This window comes from Hyaena hyaena, unplaced genomic scaffold (genome assembly GCF_003009895.1).
Source record: "Hyaena hyaena isolate Hyena2069 unplaced genomic scaffold, ASM300989v1 scaffold_84, whole genome shotgun sequence".
NCBI classification, from domain to species: Eukaryota; Metazoa; Chordata; class Mammalia; order Carnivora; family Hyaenidae; genus Hyaena; species Hyaena hyaena.
Genome location: NW_024080716.1, coordinates 3,107,043 through 3,135,021, shown reverse-complemented (window position 1 = coordinate 3,135,021; position 27,979 = coordinate 3,107,043).

Below are 27,979 nucleotides of genomic sequence, written 5' to 3'. Positions count from 1 at the left end.
AAAGAGAGATGTTAGTAATAAGAGAAACCGGGTATATAGGAACTTTCTGAGCTATTGTCTCAATTTTTTTTTTTTCAGAAAATACCAAGTTGTGCTAAAAATTAAAGTGTATTTTAAAAGTTTCACCATTTAATGGAGCTTAATAATTTACATAAGATAAACTGTAAAATATACAGTATATCTATAAAAAAAATCTATGAAAAGAATAAAGCAGAAAAGGAGTAGAGAGCACTGGTGGTAGTATAATTTTATCCAGAGCAGACAGAGAAGGTCTACTGGAGAGGGTAACATTTGAACAAGGATTTCAAAGGTGAGGCAGGGGAATCAAGAAGATCAAGAAGATGGAATAGGAAGTCCAAGGATTCTGAGGTAGGAGCAAGCTTATGATGTTTAAGGAATAGCAAGGACACCAGTGTGGCTGGAATGAAGTGGAAGATGACATAACACATTTACTGGTTGGTTAGATCACCTAGTGCCTTATTAACTACACTGTAAAGTATTTATCTCTTACTCAGGGTGAGATGTGAAGCTTCTAGTGGATTCTGAGCAGAAAATCGACATGATCTTTTTCTTTTTAAATTTTATGTATTTTGAGAGAGAGAGAGCAAGTGAGGGAGGGGCAGAGAGAGAGAGAGAGAGAGGAAGAGAGAGAATCACAAGCGGGCTCTGCACCTTCAGCGCAGAGCCCAACATAGGATTCGAACTCACGAACCATGAGATCGTGACCTGAACCAAAGTTGGATGCTTAACAGACTGAGGCTCCCAGGAGCCTCATCTGATCTATTTTTTATTGGCATGGAACATCTCTGAATGTCTCCCAGATCATAGACTGCCGGAGGAAAAACAGAAGCAGGGGAACTTGTTGCAATTATCTATGTAAGAGATGATGGTGGTTTCAGTTAGGGATTTTAGAGGGAGAGTTGGTGAGAGGTGGTAGATTCTGGATACATTTTTAATGTAGAACCAGTAGATAGCTCACTGTTTGAATGAAGGGAACGAGGGTGGTTGGTCATTAACTAAAGGGGGAAGATTATAAAATGAGCAGGTTTGTGGTAGGAGACCAGAAGTTCATCATCAAGGTTCTGTTCTTCTACCTCCCAAATATATTTCAGACTTGCCTTTCTGCATCTTCACTGGCACCTCTCTTATCAATTATCTAGCATTCTTTCTCTTGGACTTTTGCCATGGCTCCCTAACTGGGCTCCCTACTTCATTCTTGTCTTCCTCCGATCAATTTCCTTCCTGGAAATGACTATGATCTATTAAAAATGTAAACGGATCAAATCATTCACTGCATAAAGCTGTGCAAGTGATTTCCTTTCACTCACTGTAACTGAAATCCGCATCTGTCTATAGCTTCAGATTCACTAAGTTTGTTCTTATTTAACACAAACTCCGTCTCTCTTTGTTATTCTAAGTTACCTGTTCCTTTCTTCAAAATAAAACTGGTTATTTATTTATTTATTTTGAGAGAGAACATGCGTGAGCAGGGGAGGGGCAGACAGAGGGGGACAGCGAGAATCCCAAGCGCTCTCGGCACAGAGCCTGACTCGGAGCTTGAACTCATGACCCATGAGATCATGACCTGACCTAGAATCAAGAGTCAGATGCCACTCAGAAGCCCCACACGTATTTATTTCTTATCACAATATGTCATTTTGGTGCTTCTGGTTGTCTGTTTTTCCATCAAATCTGTAAACTATATAATCGGGTGTCAGATCTGTTGAGTCCAATAATTCATTCTAAATGTCTAATACCCACAAACCATATTAGGAGTTCAATCACTATTTGATGAATTAATATATATTGAGGTTTTACTGTCGTTTTATTGACACATTCTTGGGACAGGCTTTTGGCCTCAGTTTTACACCCTCATCCTGGATACCACACTATGGAATCCATAGAGTTCATAGAGAAACACCGTGAATGCTTAACCTGAAGAAGCCATTTAGCAGCTAGTGTCAGTGATAGAATCTCATTGAGTGGGCCTCTCTGTTCTGCTCAAGTGGAGTAAAAATAGGCACTGCTTAGCAACGAGCATTTTGTACTGAGCTCTTTCCCCAAGGAAGGCAGAGTTCTGCTAGGTCTAACACACTGAGGGGATTTAGGAACTAGTAAGTACAATAAACAATTAAGGAAAAGTGCTTTTTGGAAAAAGGTTTTGAACAGTTGCTCCAGAAAGAACATGAACATGACATGCTAATGATGAAAAGGCCCCTTTTTACCGTAAACTTTTGCATTGTCTAAATTAGAGAGTACGCTCAGGTCAGATTACAAAAGGTTCTTCGCATAAACCAAAATAGAACTACAGCATCTAAATCTCCCCTAACCCTCCTGTTTAACTAGATTCATTGCCCTTATTACCACATATGCACCAACCATGGAGATAAAGTGAAAGCCAAATTAAGAATTGCACTTTGTTTATTTGGGGCTTTTGCTTCTGGCTTGATTATTAATTCTAATCAGCCAGCTGGTATATCCAAATCTGTTTTATTTCTGCCACTCCATCTCCATACAAACTTGGGTAAGTCACTTTTGGGGCCTGAGAGCAATTTTCCACAACTGTCCAGGCAAGTGATTCAGTGACCTCCAAAGCCTCTTTTTCACTTAAGAGTAAGTGATGGAATTATCTTATTTTTATCAACATTCTAGCTTCCAGAAGCAATTCTTAGCATGCAGTTTATATTTTTAAAAGATCTAATGATTTCAAGAGACAAAGAATAAATAAAATACATTTATATTTTCATTACCAGGCACTCTCACTTATACATCTCGTTTAATTCTTCCGATGATCTCTTGAGGAATGTAATATGCATAGTTTACATACCAAAAACTGAAGCCTGAGAAAGTAAAATGTATAGTCGTAAGTCATAGAGAGCTATCATCTATATGTAATGTTAGTATTTTTATCCTGGTTGTTTGATTCTTAAACATAGAGAACATTCTCCCATATTACGGACAAGTTACAGTAAAATTAGAAAATTAGAAAAATAAATTAGGTTAAATGGATGATGCGCATTAAGGAGGGCACTTGTTGGGATAAACAGTGGGTGTAAAGAGATGAATCACTTGTTTCTACTCCCGAAGCCAAGGCTACACTGCATGTTAACTAACTTGAACTTAAATTTAAAAAAAGGAAAAGAAAAAGAAGTTAGTAATCTATTGTCTTCAATACATAGTCTTATCAACAATGGAATTTTTGTAAAATCTTTCCTTAAAAGTGAGCAGGAAAGACTTCTCAGTAGAGGGCGCTAATGGGACATTGTAGAAGAAAGAGGCTTCCTCTGAGGACTGGGGATCAGCAAAGTGGGTGTGAAAACGTCTGGTGAAGCCTCCCTCAGCGATGGACAGTCTCTCTAGGATCCTGCAATCTCTGCTCGATAACCTTCTTTCTTGCAGCCACCTGCCCAGATTCTCTGGATGAGTCCCAAGCTCCTGTGGCCGAAAGGGCTACACACCCAACAGTGGTTTCACCTGTAAGGCTCTTTCCCCGCTCAGGGTGGCCTGCCTGGCCCTGAAGTCCTCCTGCCCTGGCGTATCCGGGTTCTCGCTGTGCTCGTACACCAGAGATTGCTGGCCTTCCGCAGCTCATCTGTAATCAGAGGACTGGCTTTTTTTTGGCCCTGCAACTCTGATCCAGTTCCAGATGTCTCTGTTACTCCGTGGCTGAATCATACCTTCTTCAATGAGGTCAGAACTTCTTCCAAGTAGGTGCATTTTGGTACTCTATATGGTGCCATATAGAGTTTACTTATTACTTCTGATAGTGGTTAATTATTTTTTTATGTTTAACTTCTCCATTTTAATCTAAGTGGTTTCTATTTATCTCTTGCCTAGACCCAGACTGCCAATCAATTGAATTAAGTTGGTGATACATTTCAGCAGAGTATTGTATTTATTAGAGAGAGGATGAAGCTCAATTTCAATTATTTTAAAAAAGAGCATCTTAGAAGGGTGCCTGGGTGGCTCATTGGTTTGGGCATCCAACTTCCGCTCAGGTCATGATCTCATGGCCCATGGGTTTGAGCCTGACATCCGCCTCTGTGCTAACAGCTCAGAGACTGGAGCCTGCTTTGGATTCTGTCTCTGTCTCTCTGTCTCTCTCTGTCCCTTCCCTGCTTGCATCCTCTCTCTCTCTCTCTCTCTCTCTCTCCCTCTCTCTGTCTCTCAAATATAAATAAACATTAAAAATTTAAAAATAACATCTTAGAGAATATCATGACTTAGAGAAGATAACTTTCAATAAAGATTGATCTCAGGCTCATACTAATGGAATTAATAATGGAGTAAGGAGAGTAAGATTGGCAAAGACAGGTCTAGAAAACCAACCCTAAGGAAGGATCGAGGAACAATTTGGGTCATTGAAAAATTAATATTCAGAGGTGGTGCTTGGGTAGCTCAGTCAGTTAAGCAACTGACCCTTGATTTAGGTTCTGGTAATGATATCATGGTTTTTGAGTTCATGAGCCACATCGTGGGTGTGAGCCCCACTTCCATCTCGGTACTGGCAGTGCAGAGCCTGCTTGGGGTTCTCTTTGTGCCCTTCCCCCACTCATATGTGCCCATATGCACTAGTGTGCACATGTTCTCTCTCTCTCAAAATAAATAATAAACTTAAAAAAAAGAGAAAAATGCATATTCAATTTTGGATCCCAATATCTGTCCCTTCTCCCCCTATTTTTAATACTGTGAAACCATTTTGTAATTAAAAAGAAGGGCAGGAAATATTAATACAATTGAGAGTGAAGTTGACTTCTTACAATCCTTAGGAAGATTTTGTCTGCGTCTTTCTACATTTAAGAACTTGTAAAATATCCATCTCAACTTGAAGGGAAGACTCTAGTGGAATGACACAGAAAACCATCTTGTGTCTAATTTGGTTCAATGTCTCTGCTACTGCATTAAAAACAAAGGGTGAAGATTCGTTAAACTTTCCAATAACAGATGCTGGGAGGAATAATAAATGTATAGGTATAGAATTAAGAACCACAAAGATCTATGTAGAGTTGAATCTAAGTACTCTACTATGTAATAATGTTAAATGAAAGCTGAGTCCTCAGTAAATTCATATTTTAAGACAAGTTCCTAAAATCTTATAACTCTCCCCAGAGGCGAGAAAGTTTACTATTTTCTCAATAAGAAATTATATGTATTGCCCATTTCTGATGATTGCTCTTGGCAAAAGTGAATCCCTTGATGAATCTTCAGAAAGATTCATAAATATAAGGAATTCACTGTCTTGATCTTTTTTTTATCAGTTCTTAAGGATCCGACATGGGTTGCGCCTACACAAAGTCATAAATCTGGTCAATTCATGTTGAAAAGAAAAGCAAGTCAAATGAGTGGAAAATAAATCAAGATGTCAGTTATAAAACAACTCCTTACATGATTCAGTTTTTCAGTTTCCATGTCCATATGAGTATCTCATGCAGTATACATAATCACAGAAAATTTGAGGTGAATTAATGGAAGCTATGAAAGACATTATCAGCCCATAACCAAAAATGAGCTACCATATATAGGTGCCTTAGATAAAGTCACCTTAAAGGATTTATAATAATTAAGAATAGTATAATAATAAAATGTCTAATAATTACTGAGAGCACTCTATATTCCAGGTACTGTGATAAGTACTCTATTTCTTAGAGATTAAGTATTGTGTTAAATTCATACAGATGTTGGACTTGCATCCTACTGTGCCTGACTCCAAAACCACTTTTCTGCACTACCAGAGTTGAAAGAAGCCTGGAGATCATTTGGTCCACACCTCCTTTTGTGGGAGAACTAGTTCTAAGGGGAGAACTACGTGTATAACATGGACTCACAGGATCACAACTCAAGCCTAAGTCTCCTGACTTCTTGTCTGTTACGTTTGGCATCACACAAAGTTCATAAGGGACATCAGATTCTCCTTGATGGTGCAGAGTGTATGTTTTGTCTGCCTATATGAAGAGTAGAATAGGAAAAAGGTAGAGGTAGGGGAAGAAAGGATGAACTTATTTTTTAAGTTTATTTATTTATTTTGAGAGAGACAGAAACAGTGTACTTTGGGGAGGGCCAGAAATAGAGGAGGAGAAACACAGAATCCCAAGCAGGCTCCACACTACCAGTGCAGAGCCCGGTGCGAGGTTCGAACGCAGAAACTATAAGATCATGACCTAAACCAAAGTCGGACACTTAGCCAGGTGGGACACCCGGGTTCCCCTCATTGAATGAATTTAAATCAGAACCTATAGAGTTAGTAATGATCAGATATGGATAAATAGTTCAATACATGTTTTTTATGCTTTCTATGGGACAGTTACTACGCCAGGTGCTACAGGAGAGGAATAAGAGCAATAAGCAGATATAAATCTTTCCTTCAAAAGAATTATTTAAAATATAGTAGAGGAAAAGTATACATCCATAAACTATTTTAGTACAAGGCAGCCAATCTGAAGTCCATGAGAGATTTTTTTAGAAGAGGATTGGCTTGGGTGATTAACCACTGCATTCACTATATTGTAAGTTCCATGATTAAGAGCCCCGTCTTTGCCACCTGAAACGATCGACAAAACCAAAGGGCAGCCTATGGAATGGGAGAAGATATTTGCAAATGACATATCAGATAAAGGGTTAGTATACAAAATCTAATCTAAGTTCTAAAAGAACTAATCAAACTCAACACCCTAAAAAACAAAAAATCTGTTGAGGAAATGGGCAGAAGACAGGAACAGACACTTTTTCAAAGACATCCTGATGGCTAACAGACACATGAAAAGATGCTCAACATCACTCAGCATCAGGGAAATACAAACCAAAATCTATCACCTCACGCCTGTCAGAATGGCTAAAATTAACAACTCAGGAAACAACAGATGTTGGCAAGGATGCAGAGAAAGACCTCTTTTGCACTGTTGGTGGGAATGAAAACTGGTGCAACCACTCTGGAAAACACTATGGAGGTTCCTCAAAAAATTAAAAATAGAACTACCCTATGACCCAGCAATTGCACTACTAGGTATTTATCCAAAGGATACAAAAATGCTGATTTGAAGGGGCACATGCACCCCAATGAGTATAGCATCGCTGTCAACAATAGCCAGATTATGGAAACAGCCCAAATGTCCATTGACTGATGAATGGATAAAGAAGATGTGGTAAATGGAATATTACTTGGCGATCAAAAAGAATGAAATCTAGCCATTTGCAACAACATGTATGGAACTAAAGTCTATTATGCTAAGTTAAATAAGTCAGTCAGATAAAGGCAAATACCATATTGATTTCATTCATATGTGAAATTTAAGAAACAAAACAGATAAACATAGGGGAAGGGAAGGAAGAGTAAGAGAACAAAGTGTGCGTTGCTGAAGGGGAGTTGACTGGAGGGATGGGCTAATGGGTGATGGGCATTAAGGAGGGAACTTGTTGAAGTATGAGCACTGGGTGTTATATCTAAGTGATGAATCACTAAATTCTACTCCTGAAACCATTACTACCCTCTATGCTAAGTAACCTGGATTTAATTTAAAAATAAGTTAAAAAATAAGTAAAAACAGTTACTGAAATAATTTTTCCTGTCAGTTCTTCTGGGTAAAGACAAATCCAGATATACGTCATTTAGGATAATAAAGACAGGAGAGAGTTTTGGCATACAAACAAACCAAGCCCTATCTTTTCACAAGTATAAATGGATGTCAAAGGAAGAATTCTAGTTTGAGAAAAAGCCAAGAACTCAAAGCCTGTTCAAGGAAAGTAAATAGATCAAGAAATAATTACGTGCAATGGGACAGATCATGGTAAAGGGAGGAACCAAGTGAGAAATGGTGAAAGGCAGGTATGGAGAAGCTCCAGAATGGCAAAGTAATGTCTACTGAGCTCTTTTCCTCTTCTTATTCTTTGTTGAGAAACGTTTCAAAAAACATTGTTAAGCTCATATAACAGTCTAGCCAAAATTAAAATTTAAGAAAATATTCAATCAATCCCATTTTAAATGAGAATGATTTCTTTTTCCCCATTTCCCCCACTCCCCTTAACCTCTTGTCCATCATCTATCACAGTCCCTAAATAATTTCTAAAATAGATCTGTAAGGGGGACGCGATATAGAGAAATACTTTCATCCCTTGATGACCTCTTGCTCACACAGTATTTTAGTGCTTGATATTACCAAGCTCTTCCATAGATATTCTCATTCAAGTTCCACAACTATGAGATGTAGATGAAATTGGTTTCTACTAGATGGATCTAAATCCTGTGTTTTGTACCTCAGGGTCCATGTTCTTTCCAATAATCCCCAGTTAACTCCGCAGTTCATTTGATCTTCATGCTCTGGGCAGCTATGGGCACATAAAGGGTGCACTCCACAGTACAGGGCTCATGAGGACAGTCTGACCTAGAACCAGGTGTCTTAACCAAGATGAGGCAGAGGTTGAGCGTGGCAGTGGGGCCGAGGAGTGACCAGCCTGCAAGTGCAAGCCCTATATTTTAGGAGGGAAATGGGACATGAGTGAGAGATGTCAGGAACCCCACTAAGCAGTCTACTCTATAGGGCAGGGTGGGTTACTTAACAGACCTGTAGTCTATGTGGGAAGCATCTACAAAGACTCAGGAAAAATCTCTATCTACGGCCCCTTGGGCATATTAGGAAGACAAGGATTCAGGAATTATAGTAAAGATTCCAGGAAAAAGCCAGAGTCAGTGTGTTACAAATGGCAATGCTTTTCAAGCTTTTCAGTGTATTAGAATCACTGCAGGTCTTTTCAGGAATGCTGATTCTGATCAGACAGGTCTGAGGGAAGACCTGAGATTCTGCATCTCTAACAAGCTCTCCAGTGTTACAGATGCTCGTGGTTCTCTGCCGAGCTCTAAAAGCAAAATAGAATCAGGACAGATTAGGTGTCAGGGGCCCCGGGGCTGTCTCAGATGAAGATCCTTCCTGAAAACTCCCAAGTCCAAACTGGCATGTTTGGATCACTCTACCTCTGCTATGTAGAATGAAAGATCTCAACACAAGGCTCAGCTTGACCCACCTCCCCAGGCTCTGTTTCCTGTGACAGTAGTGATGGAGAGGAGTCTCAATTCATCAGGAGAGCACTTCCCTGAGACTCACAAGCCATACAGGGCCATTCTCAAGTAGTCATTTGATATATAAATACTTTTTAAACAGGCTTTCATATCTTTGCAGAAGAACTGGAGTCAGTCTTTTCAAACCCTGCCCTAGGTCAGTGGGAAATAATAAGTATGAGATTTTTTATTGTTTTAAACCTGGCAGAAAAATTTGGGAGCATGGCTCTGCATCTGTAGCTTACCCAAGAGGGCTGAAAATGGGATTCACTGGCAGAGAATGTCATCTGCTGTGTCTGAGATTGAAACAAAAGCCAGATGGGCCTCAAAGACAGAAGAGGTGGGGCAGATCAGAAATGCCCACCAAGGGCTATATAAAATGCGGGATGAGAAATTTATATTTTACCCTTTGAACTGAAAGGAGAGTGATCACCTTGAAATGAGGTGGTCAGCTGTCTAATGTCAAAGATAAAGCTGGATCCTAGTTCAAGTGGTAAGGACAGATTTTCATCAGTAATATACGATTACAATAAGGGGAAGAGTGCTATGCAAACTGAATTTTCAACTTTGATTGGTACAGAAGTGACTGGGCACGGAGAGGGAAAATGAAGGAATAAGGAAGGAAGTCAACAGAGCCTCAGCAGAGTCAAGGAAGTAAAAAATTACAAAAAGCAGGAAGATGGGGATATGGTCCCAGTCAACCCCATCTGGATTTGTCAACTGGTTCTTATCAGACATAGGCTCTTGGTTTCCCACACAGGCTGGGAGACAGGGACCCTATTTCAGATGCTGGTTGGAACAAGCAGTAAATCCTTTTGGCAGCTTTGAGTTTCCTTAAGCAGATACTTTAAGAGAAGCTGGGTCTTCCTAGGGATAGAGAGTTAAGTGGTTAGAAGGTACGATTGTATTTCGTACAAGTCTTTACAGGGCCAAGCGTGAGGCCTAGTCAAGAAAAGGGCTCAGAGGAGCCTGGCTGGAGTTGAGTCAGAGGAAATCTTTGCCTCTAAATATTGAGACATTGAGAGCTCTGGGAAGTTCCTAAATGGCTCTACCTTTGGAAAATTCTGAAGCCTGGAAAATACGCCCTCATTCAGTCCTTTGCTATTATATAATCAGAGCACTGAAGATGCATAAAAAAGAATTATCAGCTGTATTAATAATAGCAAAATAAACCATAAAAGATTCATGCTAGAAAGACTCAAAGAATTCATCTAGACAGCCCTGTCCTCACCATCCCCATCTCTGGTGCATTTCAGAAATGTGGACAATGCGATTCAAGAACAGGGAAGCGTCTTTTCCAAGATCACACTCAGCTAGGGGGAGAGTCAGATATATGTCAGATATATGGTTTAGGTTCAGAAAAAGGAGTTGCTGAAGCAGTGTGGGGAATTTGATGTCGTAAATGCTGGGATTCTCCCTTCCTAAATGGAGTTTGCACTGCTTTCCCGGCCCTCCCCACGCCCACCTCCCTGTCCATTCTCTGCACCGTCCACAGCCTCAGGTGTGGTGGGAGGCAGGAGTCCCAAAGCCATCTGTGCTGCTAGAATGCCCGAGTATTTCCACCACCACCGCCCCCTGCGTCTCATCTCCACCCCTAGATTTTCTGTTTAGGAAAATATGCACGGGGAGCTAAGAACTGCCTGAGCTCATCTCTCTCTCCCTCTAACCACTCCCCCCACACACAAACACACATTCCTCCCTTGAGTCAGTTTGTCAAACCTTTTGTTATTTACCCTTTCGTGTCACAAGTAAGTCTGGTCTTGCCAACGTGAACCCACACTGCAGGATTATTTATACGGCAGCAACTGCTTCCTGCATCTGTGATTATAACCTAGAGGAGAGAACGAGAGAGCCGGTTGGTCCTTCAAGTGTTTCCTTTTTGCTTAAGTCATTAATGTTCCAACATTCCGAGCAGGTTTTCTGCTGTGGCTTTTAGGCACTAAAGTAACGTTACATTAAAGTGATAAATGATGCTATAAAAATGAGGGACCCCAGCTGAGGGATTAATGTGAGGTGCCCTTTCAAAAGGATTTAGATTGTGTGTTTTGAATGTATTTGTGATGAGATTTCTTGAGCATCTCAGTAATATACCAGCTTTACACTCTTGCATTCTCATGTTGTCTGTTTAAACAATGTCAGATCAACTCTCGCTTCATAGACACCAAAGATAAATCTTCTCATTAAACAAAGCCCTTTTGGTCCGATCCAGGTGGAAGCCCATGGTAGGCAAATGATTAAGCGGCTCCTCTGAACTCATTACCATTCATTCTGTCCACACTGACTTCCTCTTCCTAATCTCTTCCTTTCTTTTTGCCTCCACAAGAGCCAGCCTGTTTTTTCATACCAAGTGGGTGAAGCCTTACTCTGACATCCTATATCGTATGCAGGTGGTTTGGCAGAGGATAAAAAAAATCTTCATTGCTGACAACTCCACTATTGAGTCTTTCCCCTAAAACAGGGCCATTTTATGGTATCATCAAAGTTACTCCAGACCACTGAGTGGTGAGTTCAAGAAAAGCTCATACATTTTCCTGGTTTTGCCATAGGTAGATTTATTTTATTTTTACATTTGTAAGAAGCTTTAAAACTAACACTCTTGTGGGGCACCTGGGTGGCTTAGTCGACTGAGCGTCCGACTTCAGCTCAGGTCGTGATCTCACCGTTCGTGGGTTCGAGCCCCACGTTGGGCTCTGTGGTGACAGCTAGCTCAGAGCCTGGAGCCTGTTTCGGATTCTGTGTCTCCCTCTCTCTCTGACCCTCCCCTGCTCATGCTGTCCCTCTCTCTCTCAGAAATAAAAAACAAAACAAAACAAAACAAAAACCTAACACTCTTGCTCTCCCAAATACAAGCTCTTACAAAGCATCAGAAAACATATGTGGTAATACTGGCTAGGAAGATAATTACATTTCCATTAACCAAAATACTAACATTAAATTATTTCTTAATGTCACCTTTAGTGAGTAGATCTTTTCCCCTCATACCTTTAATCTAATGTCACCATCCTAACTTCTTTTACTGGCACTCAAAAACAGGTATGATCCGGGATGACGTAGGTATAAGAGGTCTCATAGCAACCAGGAGAAGCTGTAATTATCCTGCTGTGTTATCATTTTGGTATTGCAGGGACTTATGTTCTTTAAAAAAAAATGTGTACTTTCTTTTCAAGTTAAGGCAATTAGAAATCTGTGCAGATTGGCTATTACTCGGAACCTGCAAAAGCACATCTGAGCCCAATTTCTCAGCTTATTTGCAACACACATCAAGAAAAATGGGGATTATGTTGCTAATTCAAGCCAAAGATGCTTTGGGGGATTCCTCGGGGTCTTCTGTTTTATCATGAATGTTCCAACTGAAAGACAACAGTCTTCTCGAACTTATCAAGCCTTCTTAGTTCTCCAGTTCTCTTTCCTCCCTTTTGGCTTAGAATTGATTCACAACCTGGAAGATTATGTGTCTGTGGGCACATACAGGGACACAGGGAAACCAGGTCCTTAAAAGTTAAAACCGAGAAGTGATAAGAATAATTGAAAGATGGGTATCTGTCAACAGTTCATCAGGATGATCACGTCCTTGTACTGAAGAGGCCAACTGGAAAAACCCGAATAATAGGTAGGAATATAGCAGAAATACTGGAACCTGAGCTTTGCTCTGTATGGATGACCATTTTCAGCTCCCCATTACTCATCAATTACCAAAATCTTGTTTGAGTTCACGACTAGCCAAAGCCAAGAAGTCTCTACTGTAAGTAAAGCTTTATTACACAGCTATTTGTGCCTTGATTTTACGTTTCATGATTTTATTTTTTAAGTTTACTTATTTATTTTAGAGAGAAAGAATCCCAAGCAGGCTCCTCACTGCCAGAGGGAGCTCAGTGTAGGGCTTGAGCTCAAGAACCGTGAAATCATGACCTGAGCTGAAATTAAGAGTTGGATGCTTAATTGACTGAGTCACCCAGGTGCCCCATACCTTTCATATTTTAAAAAATATTTTACTACTACCTCCATTTTCCCCTTCTTTTTCATTCCATACCTTAAAGGACTTTTAAGAAACCCTTAGTTACTGGGGTGCCTAGGTGGTTCAGTCAGTTAGGCATCAGACTCTTGGTTTCAGCTCAGGTCATGATCTCACAGTTTGTGAGTTTGAGCCCCACATCCTCTCTGTGCTGACAGTGCAGAGCCTGCTTAGGATTCTCTTTCTCCTACTTTCTCTGTCCTTCCCCTGCTCTCTCTCTCTCTCAAAATAAATAAGCTTAAATTAAAAAAAAAAAAACATTAAAAAAAAGGAAACCCTTAGTTGTTGAAATGATTTCTCAGCATTAAAATGTAATTCTTCATACTATTAGATTTTCATTCTGGCCAAACCTATGGTCTTTCAAAAGTTTTATTAGTCATTTGCTGAGCTAGCTTTGGTTAGATCACTAGACCCAGGGATCAGATGTACTAATTCTTACATCCATCTATAGAGAACTGTACTCAATTCCCCTAGAATAGACAAAACATAGCTAGAAAATGCTAGAGGGGTACCTGGGTGGCTCAGTCAGTTAAGCATCCAACTTCTACTCAGGTCATGATTTCACAGTTCCTGGGTTCAAGCCCCAGGTCAGGCTCAGAGCCTTGAAGACTGCTTCAGATTCTGTGTCTACATTGCTCTCTGCCCCTCCTTGCTCTCTCTCTCTCTCTCTCTCAAAAAATAATAAACATTAAAAAATTTAAAAAAGAGAAAATGCTTGAGGGAAGTAAAGGGAACACAGAAGAGGAAATGAGATGGTATATATAGTTCTAAATTATAATAATGGAATTTTATGAAAAATTACTTATTGTATCAAAAACAACATTTTCCCCCAAATTATTCTTGTCCTGTCTAGAATATTTGATTAGCTTTCCTCCTGGTTTCACTCTTTCCACAAAATAAAATAAAACTTTATTATAGAAATTCCCCAGTAGAAAAATCTACAGCAAAGCTTTTCAAGGTATGGTCCATGAACTCTTTTATTAAGGATCGTGTACCAAAAAAAGTAGATTCCTAGTCTCCTCCCCAAACTAGTTAGTCAGAACCTGTGTACCTTTCTAACAAGCCTTGTTGGTAATTCTTAAACCATCAGCTATTAATGTATACGCTAGAGTCTAAACTAGCCACCTTACCCCAAGAGGTTTTTTAAAACATAGCCTAATTTCTCACTAGTTTTCTTAGTCTGAGGATTAACTGGGTTCTTTTGATTTGAAACTTGAGGACACATTAAGGATTGGGGTAATGGTAGGGACAAACCACTCTCTGACTCATAAGAACTCCATGCTTTCTCTTCTTGGAACTTTAATTAAAATTCCTCAGAATTTTAATTTTCCATGGCCATGATTCTACCTTACAATTTTCTTTTCATATCTTCTCTTCCAGCTTTATCTTCCACTGAAACTTTGTGTTCCTAAGTTCAAATAATCGTAGAAGGCACATGATTGACCTCATTCATCTTTTCAACCAAGCCAGTGTATAGGTTTCTGACAAACCTGTGGAGTAGTTCACCTCTAATTCAGTGAGGGACATTTGGAGACAAGGTTCCATGGTAATGATCATGGCTACCTAAGGGAAGGTCCTGGGTGACGGTTGGATACATGGGTGGCCTCTAGGAAGAGGTTGTATATGGTCAAGCACTACACCCTTTCTCTCCTACCCAACCTACACATAGTGTCTTTCCTAAAGAGCACCGTAGACTTTCCCACCTCCCTGCTTTTGTGTGTATATTCCCTTCCAACTGAAATGACCTACTTTTCCCATCTACATCTACCGAAGCCTTAGTATTCCTTCAAGGTCCTTTCTCAATTTAATTTCATGGAGGTTGCCCGAACCCTCTAAAGAGAATTAAGCTCTTAATGATCTATTTTCTCTATACCCCTTTAAAATGCCTTCTCCCCCCTTTAAAGTTAAAGTCTATATATGTTGCCTACAATCAAGCTCATTGGGCAGCTGCGAGCCACTGGAGATCAGGAGATCAGGAACCTTGTATTCGTTGATAGTTACTCTGAAGAACTTAAGCGCAGTGCCTGTAAGCATTAAGCAACAAAATAGTGTTTTTGAATTTTATTAATCACGTGGCTAATCCAAAATTATAAAGTTCAAATAATTATTTCAGGCTTTGGTTACAATTTATGGTGGTATTATATCCACTACCATAGTTTCAGTTACATAATGTTAAAATATTTTATTAATATTATGTGAAAAGAAAGAGTAACACACACGAGGCCTATGATATGACTCTTCAAAAACATGGAGAGTCAAAGAGATATGACGTGTCTCATAGTTTATCTGATAAATAGATTAACATTGTAAACATCAAGCTCTATTACTTAGCTATTCTGGGTCTTATATTCCCCTTTATAAAATAAAGGGGTTTGTCTGCATAGTCTGGGGGGTGGGTCTCTCAAATCCCTCTCGGTTCTGACATCCTGGAATCTTAGGGGCTTTGTGTATCATTACCAATATAACTCACATCGCTTGTCATTCTTCTCCCTTTATTTCCCCATCCATTAAAATATTTTTTTGCATTATTTCTTATTCCTCTTCTCTGAAGATATAACAAAGACCTCCAAATTCATTACCTGTGCATTAGTCAGACTCTGCTTGCTCTTCACCTTCCTGGGGTTTACAATGGGACTTCTACACTGACCCCATTATGTTCCATGTCAAGCCACATCAGAAGAGGTGCTCCACATTTCAAATCGTTTTTAGTTTAATTTCCTTCAATCTAACTTAATTAGGATATTTTGCGTAAGTATAGAGTCTAATTGTCATGAAAAAATGCACAGGGACCTCCCGGAAGTTGGCTAGAGCCCACAAGCTGGGGATTCTCTCCCCTCCTGCCTCTCCTCAGGGAGCCCCAGCTGGTGAGTCAGGACTGTGCTGGGAGAACCCTTGAAAGAGCCTGGAAAATAAAATTCTTAAGCAGGGCAGATTCCTCTTCTCAGTGGAAAATGCCAGGTTGTAAAACCAGAGGCCGAATGACTGAACTTACAGCAGTAATTATCTCAGAATGATAATTAGCTATTTTCTTCAAGTTTTCAGAGATTTAAAAGCCTCCTACTTTGCTCTAACTGTATCCATTTTTTGCATAAGTGTGTTTGGATTTTGTTTGGATTCCAGGGAATGATTGAAAACTTGTTTTCCCTTTCCCCCCTAGGATTTTTGCACTCATTTCTCACTTGTTTTCACAGACTATGATGGGAATTACTTTTGTGGAACTAGTTTTATTTTGTGGTTGATGTTGTTGTTGTTTTTTATGCTTCTTTCAATTTAAGTGACCATGAGTGAAAGTCTCCATTTTTAGACCCACGCATTAATAGAGTTTTTAACATACTGACACAGTTAGGATCTCAAGCCCTTTGACATCAGATGGATTTGGTCTAGTTTGATTTCTGCCTCATGGTGGTATATAGATGGGGGGGGGGGGTGGTGGTAAGGGTGTCTGCCCCCGGTGCAGGCAGTGAGAGTACATTATGGGTAGAATTTATAAACAACAACAAAACTGACTATAATTCAGTTTGATTTTTATTATCACCATGTGCAGGCACCTCTAAGAAATGCCAGTAATAAAATATTCCTCTTTGAAAAAACTATTTTTTGGTCCAAGTTCTAAATCAATTTTTCTCAAAGTAAACTTTGACCTAAGACCTCTGGAAATACTAGAGATTCTTTCCAGGAGCTTGTACAGTCAAACCTGTTTTTATAATAACACAAAAATATCATTTGCCTTTTTCTCTTCTATATTCTTGAGCGTACAGTGAAGTTTCCAAAAGCAGAATGTGATACTACAATATGCCAGATGATGAAGCAAATAGGAGTGTTTTACAGTAGGGAAAATGCAAAGCCAATGTATCTCTGTGCTAATTTTAATGTAGTTTTTAATTCAAACTATGCTGTTAGCGTGTAGTATTTTTACTGTTATTTAAAAATGAGTTTGGGGTGCCTGGGTGGCTCAATCAGTGAAACATCTGACTTCACCTCAGGTCATGATCTCGTGGTTTGTGGGTTCGAGCCCAGCGTTGGGCTCTGTGCTGACAGCTAGCTCAGAGCCTAGAGCTTGTTTCGGATTCTGTATCTCCCTCTTTCTCTGATCCTCTCCTGTTCATGCTGTCTCTCTCTCTCTCTCTCTCTCAGAAATAAATAAAACATTAAAAAAAATTTAAATGAGTTATAAATACATAGTTGGCAGTTTTCCATTCTAGTTTCTAATATGGTAAATATCACTAGATATCATCTACAGAAGTAAAAGATATTCCATATCTTAAATGATTTAAGAGATCCTGAGACCAAAAGGTTTGAAAATCACTGTCCTAAACGAATGCTGTGGTTAATTTTCTTTTTGATAGCCACAGGGTGTTCCTCTGAAAAGGTGAAGCATACATTATACATTTAATTATTATACATTTAATATATAATATACATATATGTTTAATGAGTAATCAATTGATGGGCATAATTTCTAATCTTTACTATTATTAACAGATCCACGATTAATATACTTATGTGCAATTACTTTCACACTTACCTATAAGATGTTTATACCATTACATCCAGGAGACCATCTTTGAGGCTGAAAGGGTAGGGATACCTGTAATTATGCTGGGACAAAACAAGTGTAAACCACGACTATATTCCAGTCAAACTGAGATGCATCATCACTCTACTTATATAGCACCTACTATGTGCCAAGCACTTGGCATATATTACTATATTTAACAATCATGGCAATCCCATGAGGTACTTGCTATTATTATCCCCATCAAACGAATTAGAAAACTCTGAAAAAAGAAATATCAAATAATTTCCCCAATGCCATACATTCCGTAAATGCAAAACCAGGATTCAAACCCAGTCTGACTCCAGCATCTATGTTGTTAATCTCACATTATGTTGTCTCTCTTTGAGACACGTAGGAAATTACTAAAGCATACATTCCTAGAGTTATAATTGTGAGTAAAAGGGTATGTGAATTTTTATGTTGACAGATATTGCCAAATATCCTCCCATAAAGTTGAACCAAATCCTCTGACTAAGGATGCATAAGATTATCTATTTCCACAAATTCTCACCACTGTAGTATATTATCAATCCTTATAAAAATAATTGCCTTTCTGATAGGAGAAAACTGTATTTCAGTGTTTGTTTCACTCCTGATGGTAATTGAACATACTTTCATGTGTTTAAGAATGACACGTTATGATGGTTAATTTTGTGTGTCAACTTGACCGAGCCAAGAAACACCCAAGTCTTTGGTAAAACATTACAAAGTGGGTCTGTGAGGGCGCCCTTGGAAGTCATATCATTGGGATCAGTAGACTGAGGAAAGAAGATCTCCTTCACCAATGCTGGTGACATCCATCTTCTGCCCTCAGACATCAACCTTCCTGGTTTCCAAACTCAAACCAGGACTTCACACCATTGGCCCATTGTTTCTCTGGCCTTCAGACTCAGACTGAATTACACCATCAGCCTTCCTGATTCTCTTGCTTGTAGATGGCAAACTGTGGGACTTTTTGGCCTCCAAAAGTGTGTTAGCCAATTACTGTAATAAGTCTCCTCTTATCTATAGCTGTCTATCTGCCTGTCTATCTGTCTGTCTATCTGTCTGTCTATCTTATTGTTTCTCTTTCTCTGGAGAATGTTCACAAATACATTTCTGTTTATAATTGTTGCATTTTTTCAGTTATATTCTTCATCTTTGGCTTATTGATTTGTGGGAGACTATTAAGGAAATCAAACCAATTACCTGTCACATATAGTTCAAGTTCCTTCCATCTTCTTTTCACTATGTTTATATTACTCTGCCATATAGAGTCTTAAAAGTGCATTTGCATCATTAAATTCAATAATCTTTCCTTTCATGGCTTTTAAACTGCCCTTTATATTCAAATGAACAACTTCATTTCATGTACGGGTATGCATTTATGCCTGTGTATGTGTGTGTACAACTTTCAGAATTTCTTCCTGATTCTTTTACGGCCTAATTTTCACATTTCAATCTGTGAATTACCTGTCATTTATTTTAGTGCAGAAAGTGAGGTAGGTAGTTGGCTTTATTTTTATTTTCTAATATGCATTTTAGATTATTATACTGTCACTATATATTATACATATGATGATGTTAGTCATCTCTCATTTCTCTACTTTTTTTTTTTAATTTTTTTTAATGTTTTATTTATTTGTAGGAGAGAGAGAGACAGCGTGAGCAGGGGAGGGTCAGAGAGAGAGGGAGTCACAGACTGAAACAGGCTCCAGGCTCTGAGCTGGCAGTCAGCACAGAGCCCGACGCGGGGCTCGAACCCACGAACCGCGAGATCATGACCTAAGCGAAAGTCGGACGCTTAACCGACTAAGCCACCCAGGCGCCCCTCATTTCTCTACTTTTAAAAAAAAAATCCTGGATATTTTTCATGTCTAGTTTTCCACATGAATATTAGAAATAGCTAATCTAAATATAAAGTGAAAATTTCATTCATGTTGCTAATTAATTCTGTATAATTCTAATTTATATAGATTTTAATTTTATAGTTCACTTGAAAAAACTAGAATCTTTTTTCATTATTTCAAGTCTTATTTGAGTTATTCAATAGTTTTAAATTTGTGTTCACATAGATCTTGTTTGAAAATAGAAGGAATAGTTATTTTTATGTAATAATTTTATACATAGGGCCCTTACTGAATTCTAATGTTGCAGTCGTCAATATGAACACACAAACAATGATCAAACATAAAATAAACCTTTCAGTAGGAAAGAATTGAACAAAATAGATAAGCATAAAAGAGAGAAGATACCACTGGAGCTAACACAGATAATTCAAAGAAAACTAAGGAAAACTTCAAATAAAAACAACACTAATCTGAGGCTTTGGAGAGATGAGAAAAAACATTTCATAAATAAAACAACAACAGAATGCCATGGAAAGTGAGCAAATGAGTACAAGGACTCTTGGAATTTAAAATAACCACTCAGGGGTCACCTGGGTGGCTCAGCTGGTTAAGCGTCTGACTCCGGCTCAGGTCATGACCTTGCAGTTCATGAGTTCAAGCCCCATGTCAGGCTCTACTAATGGCTCAGAGCCTGGAGTCTGCTTCAGATTCTGCGTCTCCCTCACTCTCTGCCCCTCTCCCGCTCTCACTCTGTTACTCTCTCTCTCAAAAATAAATAAACATTATTTTGTTTAAAATAGAATAAAATAGGGGCGTCTGGGTGGCTCAGTCGGTTAAACGTTCGACTTCTGCTCAGGTCATGATCTCACAGTGCGTGGGTTCGAGCCCTGCGTTGAGCTCTGTGCTGACAGCCACCTCAGAGCCTGGAGCCTGTTTCAGATACTGTGTCTCCCTCTCTCTCTGACCCTCCTCTGTTCATGTTCTCTCTCTCAGAAATAAATAAAACATTAAAAAAATTAAAAAATAGAATAAAGTAAAATAACTGATCAGTTAAACAATTCAAGAGCAGTGTTCAAAGATGAGTTCAAGGAAATCTCCCACTTTGGTGCAAATCTAATACAATTCTCTATTTTGGAAGGAAGGGATTTTGTTGGTGTTACAGCTCTGTACCTTGAGATTTGTTTCCTAATCCTAATTTATCTAACCTAAATAGTCAAAGCAACTTTTCAGTATTGTAGATCAAGTAGGTTCTGGTTTGTTTTGATTTACGATATGAAATCTCCCTAGTGAAGCTTCACACTGCCCACTTTCCCCCGTATTTTTTGTTTAAGTACATAGTGTGTTGTATTATAAATTATCGATTTATACCTTTCTTTCACTATTAAGCTAGGAATTCCTAGGGGATAAAGGCTATATGTTTAGACTCTTATACATATTCTGGGAAGAACACGCACGCCCTAATGGACACTGAGGATTGCAATTGAATGAAAGTTCAGTGTAACAAATGTTGACTTTCCAAGTAGCAGAAAGAATACTACACGTTATTTGGAATCCATGGTAACACCTAGTGCATGATACTTTCAGTGTTTCTGAAAAAAGAGATGATGAAAAAGAAAATTAACAAGATACAAACTAAAATTGGGTTTCTCCTTCTCAACTTCAGCACTGTTGGTATTTTGGGCCAAATGATTTCGTATTGTAGGCAACTGTCCTGTGCATTTTAGGAGGCTTTACATTGTTTCTGGCCTCTATCCACAAGACATCTCACAGTTGTTACAGGCACAAATGTCACCAGTCATTGCCAAATGTCCCCTGGTGGGCAAAATTGCCCCTGGTTGAGAACCACCAAGGTAATGTAAGACATGTTTGGTAAAGTAATATGAACAAAGTACTTTGGACATTCGAAATAAGAGAGACACATTTGGTTGAAAAAATGAAGAACTTTTTCATGAATAAATTGTTTAAGATGGGACATTATTAGCAATTTGTCCAAGGCAATGTTGAAATTTTGGCCAAAATGTTCATCCTTTGAACTCTGAACAAGTTTGATTTATTAATTTTTGAGCATGAATTTTAGCAAAGGACATTTGTAAAGCTAGAGGCAAATTACGCTCTGAATATTTTCTCATGTATAAATATCAAGGACACAGGGCACCTGGGTGGCTCAGTTGATTAAGTGTCCACCTTCAACTCAGGTCATGATCTCACGGGTCATGGGTTGGAGTCCTGCTTCAGGCTCTGTGCTGACAGCTCAGAGCCTGAAGCCTGCTTCAGATTCTGTGTCTCCATCTCTCTCTACCCCCTCCCCAACTTGTGCTCTGTCTCTCTCTTTGAAAAAATAAATAAGCATTAAAAAAAGTTTTTAGGGACGCCTGGGTTGTTCAGTCAGTTAAGCCTCCGACTTCGGCTCAGGTCATGATCTCAGAGTGTGTGGGTTCGAGCCCTGCATCGGGCTCTGTGCTGACAGCTAGATCGGAGCCTGGAGTCTGCTTGGGATTGTGTCTCCCTCACTCTCTGACCCTCCCTGCTCATGCTGTCTCTCTTTCTCAGAAATTAAAAAAAAAGACATTAAAAAAAAAAGAATTCATTTCTAAAAAAAATGTTTTTTAAATATCAAGGACATAATACTATTCTTTAGCTGATTCTTTATATATTTTCAAATAAATCTCTGTATTTGCAGTTTTTTTGTTTTCATCTTGAAAACATAATTTAATAGTATTGTCTGTTTGCTTGATAAAGTATTCCTGTTTATTATATAATGACCCCTCTTAATTCCTAACAGACTTTTTTGCTTTAATATCTATTTTGTTATTAATATAAACTAAGCATTCCTTTGGCTAGACATTGTTTGATATTTTTCCCTGCCTTATAATTTCATTATTAATTATTTTATTATTTATTATACAAGCCTTTTCTTTTGTAACTAGCATATTTTGATATTGTTTTTTAACCCTTTCTGAGAATATTTTAATAGGCAATATTATACCATTTATATTTAACTGTCAATTTTAAATCCTTTACATTTACTACAATTAGCGACAACTTTATTTTATTTTATTTTATTTTAATGTTTTATTTATTTCTGAGAGAGAGAGAGAGAAACAGCATGAGCAGGGGAAGGTCAGAGAGAGAGGGAGATAGAGAATCTGAAATAGGCTCCAGACCCTGAGCTAGCTGTCAGCACAGAGCCCGACACAGGGCTCGAACCCACGAAATGTGAGATCACGACCTGAGCCCAAGTCTGACGCTTGACCGACTGAGCCACCCAGGCGCTCCATGACAACTTTAAATTTATTTCACCATCTTAATTTTTTATATACAAAAACTAAAGCGGTAAGAGAATGGAGTCCAGACCCAGACTCTGAGTTCTACTAACTATGTGAGTTTGAGCAAATTATTTAAATTATTTTCATGCCAATTTCAAAATCTATAAAATCACATGATTGTGAAACTTACTGCCTGACATCATTGTAAGAACTAAATGTGAAAACATTTAGACATTAGAAAACATCTAATACACTTATAATGGTGCCTAATTTTACTATATGCACTTGATGGTTTTATTTGTATATATCATTTTATATTTTCCATACTATACCTTCTTCTTTACACTTTTCCTCTTTGCCGTCCTTTCATTGGATTAACCTCAGGGTAACATAACATTTCTTGTTCTTGTCCCTACTAATTTCAAAGTTTTACATTGCCATTTATATCCATTTGTGATTACTTTTAACTTCTTAACGTTTAAGTTAAAAGTTTAATCAATAACTTTGCTTTCCACACAAACAATACAAAAATGATAAGATCATTTATTCACATATTTCCCAATATTTTGCTCACCATTTCTTCTTGCAGCCTACTTCTTCCAGAACTTAAAATCCTTATTTCTGAAGGAGGAGACTGTCAGGGGAAATTTCTCTCAGTCTTTGTTTATCTGAAATTTTCTTCATATGACCCTCATTCTTAAGAGATTGCTGGGCAGAGAATTATAGGTTGACAGTTATGTCTTTTCACACTGTGAAGATCTTCTTCCCTAATCTTGATCCCATTGTTTTGTTGTGCTATCTATAGTCAGTCTAATTACAGTCCGTTTTATGTAATGTCTTTTCTATTTCAGTTGTATTTTACATATTCTCTTTGATTTAATGTTCTGAAGTTTTAATAAAATATGTCTAAGTGTGGAGTTATTCATTCTTTATAGAGCTCATCCTTCTTGATGATGAAGAATTTTAATTCTGTAAATTCTCAACAATGTTGTTTTCAAACAATTATGTCGTTATTTTCCATATGGTTGTCCTTTGGAACTCCTATCAAATTGTGTGTTGGGCATTCATAGCCTATTCTCCTCGTCCCTGAGCTTGTCTGCATGTTTCCATCTCACTATCTCTGTGCTGCATTCCAGATGTTTTTATCCAATTTATCTTTCAATTCTCTAAATCACTCTTCAGTTCTTATTAACTTCCCCCAAACTATTTAATTGTGATATTTTGATAGACCTCCCTTTGTGAGAGAATTTCTTTTTTTTATTGTTTATATTGTTTATTTTGAGAGAGAAAAAGAGAGGATATGAGCAGGGGAGGGACAGAGAGAGAGAATCCCAAGAAGTCTCCACACTGGCAGCACAGAACCCAATGTGGGGCTCGATCTCCCGTACCTTGCGATCATGACCTGAGCCGAAATTAAGAGTTGGAGTCTTAATCAACTGAACCACCAAGCACCCCTGTGAGAGGTTTCTTTATGATCTAATGATGGAATATCTCTTTAGAGTGTTTTTATATTTGCTTTGTTAGGCACTAAATGATCTGGAAACAATTTTTATTCTAATTATTGAGAATGAGAGTTTCTCTATCTCACAGTTATTGGTAATTCTGACTCTAACATTCAAAGTCTTGCGTTCAGGTTTCTTAAGTTCTCCTTTTTCTTTTTTTCCAACCAGAATCAAAGCAGAGAGAATCTTCCCTATTGTCTCTCTTCTTCCCATGTCAGTGTATAGATTTTATTCTAACTGAACTTTTCACCAAGGTTTCAATTCTCTTAGGGCCCCAGCTATATGCATCAATCTTTTTTCCAACTTCTTACATGAATGAACTCAAGTTTTGTCATTAAAATCCAAGTGCTAGACATTCTGAGTCTGTTACTCAATGCTTCTCTTTATTGTGCCCTATGGTTTCCAGAGATTCAGCCCATGAATTCATTTCTACCACTTGGGGATTTTTATTCCATCTTGTTAGTTCAGCCACACATTTCATATATTGTTGTATTAAATCCAGAATCTCTAATTATTCATAGTGGGAGGAATTTTGTTTTCCTTCAGTCCACCATTTTACCAGAAGCAGATGAGATAGCACTGTTGATCAATTCCAATAATTTACATATTGAAAGCTCACCATGCACAAGACATCATAGGAAAACATGATAATATTTTCTTTTTTTTTTTAATGTTTTATTTATCTCTGAGAGAGAGAGAGAGAGAGACAGCATGAGCAGGGGAGGGTCAGAGAGAAAGGGAGACACAGAATCTGAAACAGGCTTCAGGCTCTGAGCTGTCAGCACAGAGCCCAACTCGGGGCTTAAACCCACGAACCTTGAGATCATGACCTGAGCCAAAGTTGGACGCTTAACCGACTGAGCCACCCAGATGCCCCGTGATAATATTTTCAAAGAGCTTTTAATTCAAACCTCTGTTAATGGTAATGGCAACAAGGCATTTCCTTTTTCAAATGTTAGGAAACCAGAAAGTTACTTGGCTTATTAAAAATATTCAGCTAACCTTACAGCAAAACCCAGATACTTCAGCTTCACTGCTAGGACCTTTTATTTTCAAAGACCAAAAATGAATACAGTTAAGCCTTGGCTTGAAAACATACTTTGTTCTGGAAACATGCTGTAATCCAAAGCACTTGCATATCAAAGTAAATTTCCCCATAAGAAATAATAGAAACTCAGATGATCTGTTCCACAACGCAAAACTCTTTGTATAAAAATGATTACAATACTGTAATATAATACAACATAATAAAGAAAATACAAAATATAAAGAAAAATAAATGACAAACTTGCCCTTACGTATGAAAACCTTCGTGGCTGGTGTGAAAGAGGGAAGAGGAGGGTTATTGTGTAGATCACTTTCACTATCACTAATGGAATCACCGCTATCTATTGGCTCAATGAAATCTTTTCATTTTCACCAACTTTAACAAGGATCCTATCCAATGGCACTTGCTTTTGCCTCCTTTTGAGGATTTCATGGAAATGTGACGTTGCGTTGTCGTTAAATATCACTCGCACTTCTACCACCTCATTCAGGCTGTGCTTTTCTATAAAATTTTGCACTGTTTCCCACATTTTACACATCTTCCTAATCTCATTTGAAGTAGGGATTCCTCCGCCTTTTTCTCCTCCTCTGAGATCTTGTCCATAACCTTTTGCTGTTGCTCGTGATGCAGATCCAGTGGTCAGCTCTAGAAGTTCGATGTAATGTACTATTCATATTGCTGACATGGCTCGATATCAAGTTAAAACTTATTAGAAATGTTTGCTCGTCTTGAGGAACACTGGCAGAAAAATGTTATTCGGAATCCAAGGTTTTATTGTATAGAGATCATAATAATATAACAAATTATACATTGTGGTTCTCGAAATGTTACTAAGAAAAGAATTACCCATAGAACATAAAGATGGTGAAATTATATTAAAGTGAGAGTTCTTGACAAGTTCTTTGAAAAACTGAAATGAAAAGGAAAATAAATTATTCACAGCCATTGAAATTCTGAGGTTCTCAATAATAATTTTGGGTATTTATTACATGCTGCATTCATATGTACCACCCAAATGTGAAATTTCAAATATAGTATGCATGAATTAGTTGATAAAAAACCTTAAAGCAGAATATATTTTAGTTTTCATTGCTCAATGGTTTTGTCTAATAAGTTGATCAGATATAGCTTCATGAAAAGTGCCAGGTATTATTATATAATTTCAAATCCCAATCAAAAACTACATCAGTGTTGGGGCACCTGGGTGGCTCCAACTTCAGCTCAGCTCATGATCTCACGGTCTGTGGGTTCAAGCCCCAAGTCGGGCTCTGTGCTGACAGCTCAGAGCCTGGAGCCTGCTTCAGATTCTATATCTTCCTCTCTCTCTGCCCCTCCCCTGCTCACACTCTCTCTCTCAAAAATAAATCAACATTTTAAAAAATAAATAAAACTGCATCATTATTTCAAAAATGGAATAAAAACACAACTTTTATATTTTTCTTATTTTTATTTTTTAAATGTTTATTATTTTGAGTCAGAGAGAGGGGAAGGGCAGTGAGAGACAGAGGGAGAGAGAATCCCAAACACGCTCCACACTGTCAACAAAGAGTTCAACACTGGACTTGATCTCACAAACCCGTGAGATCATGACCTGAGCTGAAATCAAAAGTGGATGCTCAACCAAGTGAGGCTACAGGTGCCCCCAGCTTTTATATTTTTGTAAAAGTCATTGGCTTCCTTTCTGTCTTCTTCTTCCTAAGATCAAGTGAAACTTATGGCTTGAAATCCCAAATAAATTACTTTTATCATAGCTTTTTACCTGTATGCCAGGTATAGGTAGTATCTGAATACAAATTCTAATGAACAAATGAGTATGTTGTGAGGAAGCAGAAATAAAAGTCATTGCATGAAGGAGCAAATATAATTTAAAAATTACTCCTTATTCATTTACTGAACAGTAAAAAGCTTATTAAAATCAAAAATTACAGTCACCATGGTTTAAGCTTTAAATCCATAAATTTCATGTGTATTTTATTGCCTAGCTATTCTTCTAAGTGATGAGAACCATAAAGAGCGTTCAGACAGCCTCTCTTACTGCAGGTTCATCATATTCTTAATTGCTTTCTCTAAAAAATGAGACCGATCTATAAGTTAATAAGCAGATAGGATAATTTCTAATTTAGATCTTAATTCCAAGCCTGCCTGAAAACTAAGCAAAGAAAAATATGCTCAGAGGACATGATGGATCAGCAGATGGTGATTATTTCGGCCTCAACTAATGGGGTGGCAACATTATAGACTAAGTCACAGATCAAAACCCAGTCTCTGCATGCTTCTCAGGCTTCTCTTTGACTTTGGTAAAATGCTAAAGTGCTTCTTAATAATCGAACATACTAAACAAAATTATCTATTAAGAAAGCTGTGTCAGGATTCTGAGTATCATCACCTCTTATTCTCTGTAGAAAATATATGTAGGATATCGATTTTATAAAGAATCTCTGCAAAGAGGTCTGATAATATATACCTAAGTAAATTAATGCTCTGATGAACAAAATGACTTTTCCAAGCACAAACAACTAATTAATTTCCAAGAGGAATACAGCTCAGACATTCTTTCTTCTATACCATGAGCTTTCTCATATACTGAATGTGTAGGTTTAATAACTGAGTACTGATTCTTTTGTCACACACTTTCTCCTTCCTTGAAATCAGAACTATAATTGCCTCTGGAATATATGATTCCTCCTCCTCCCCCCGCAAAAAATGGAGCAGAAGCCT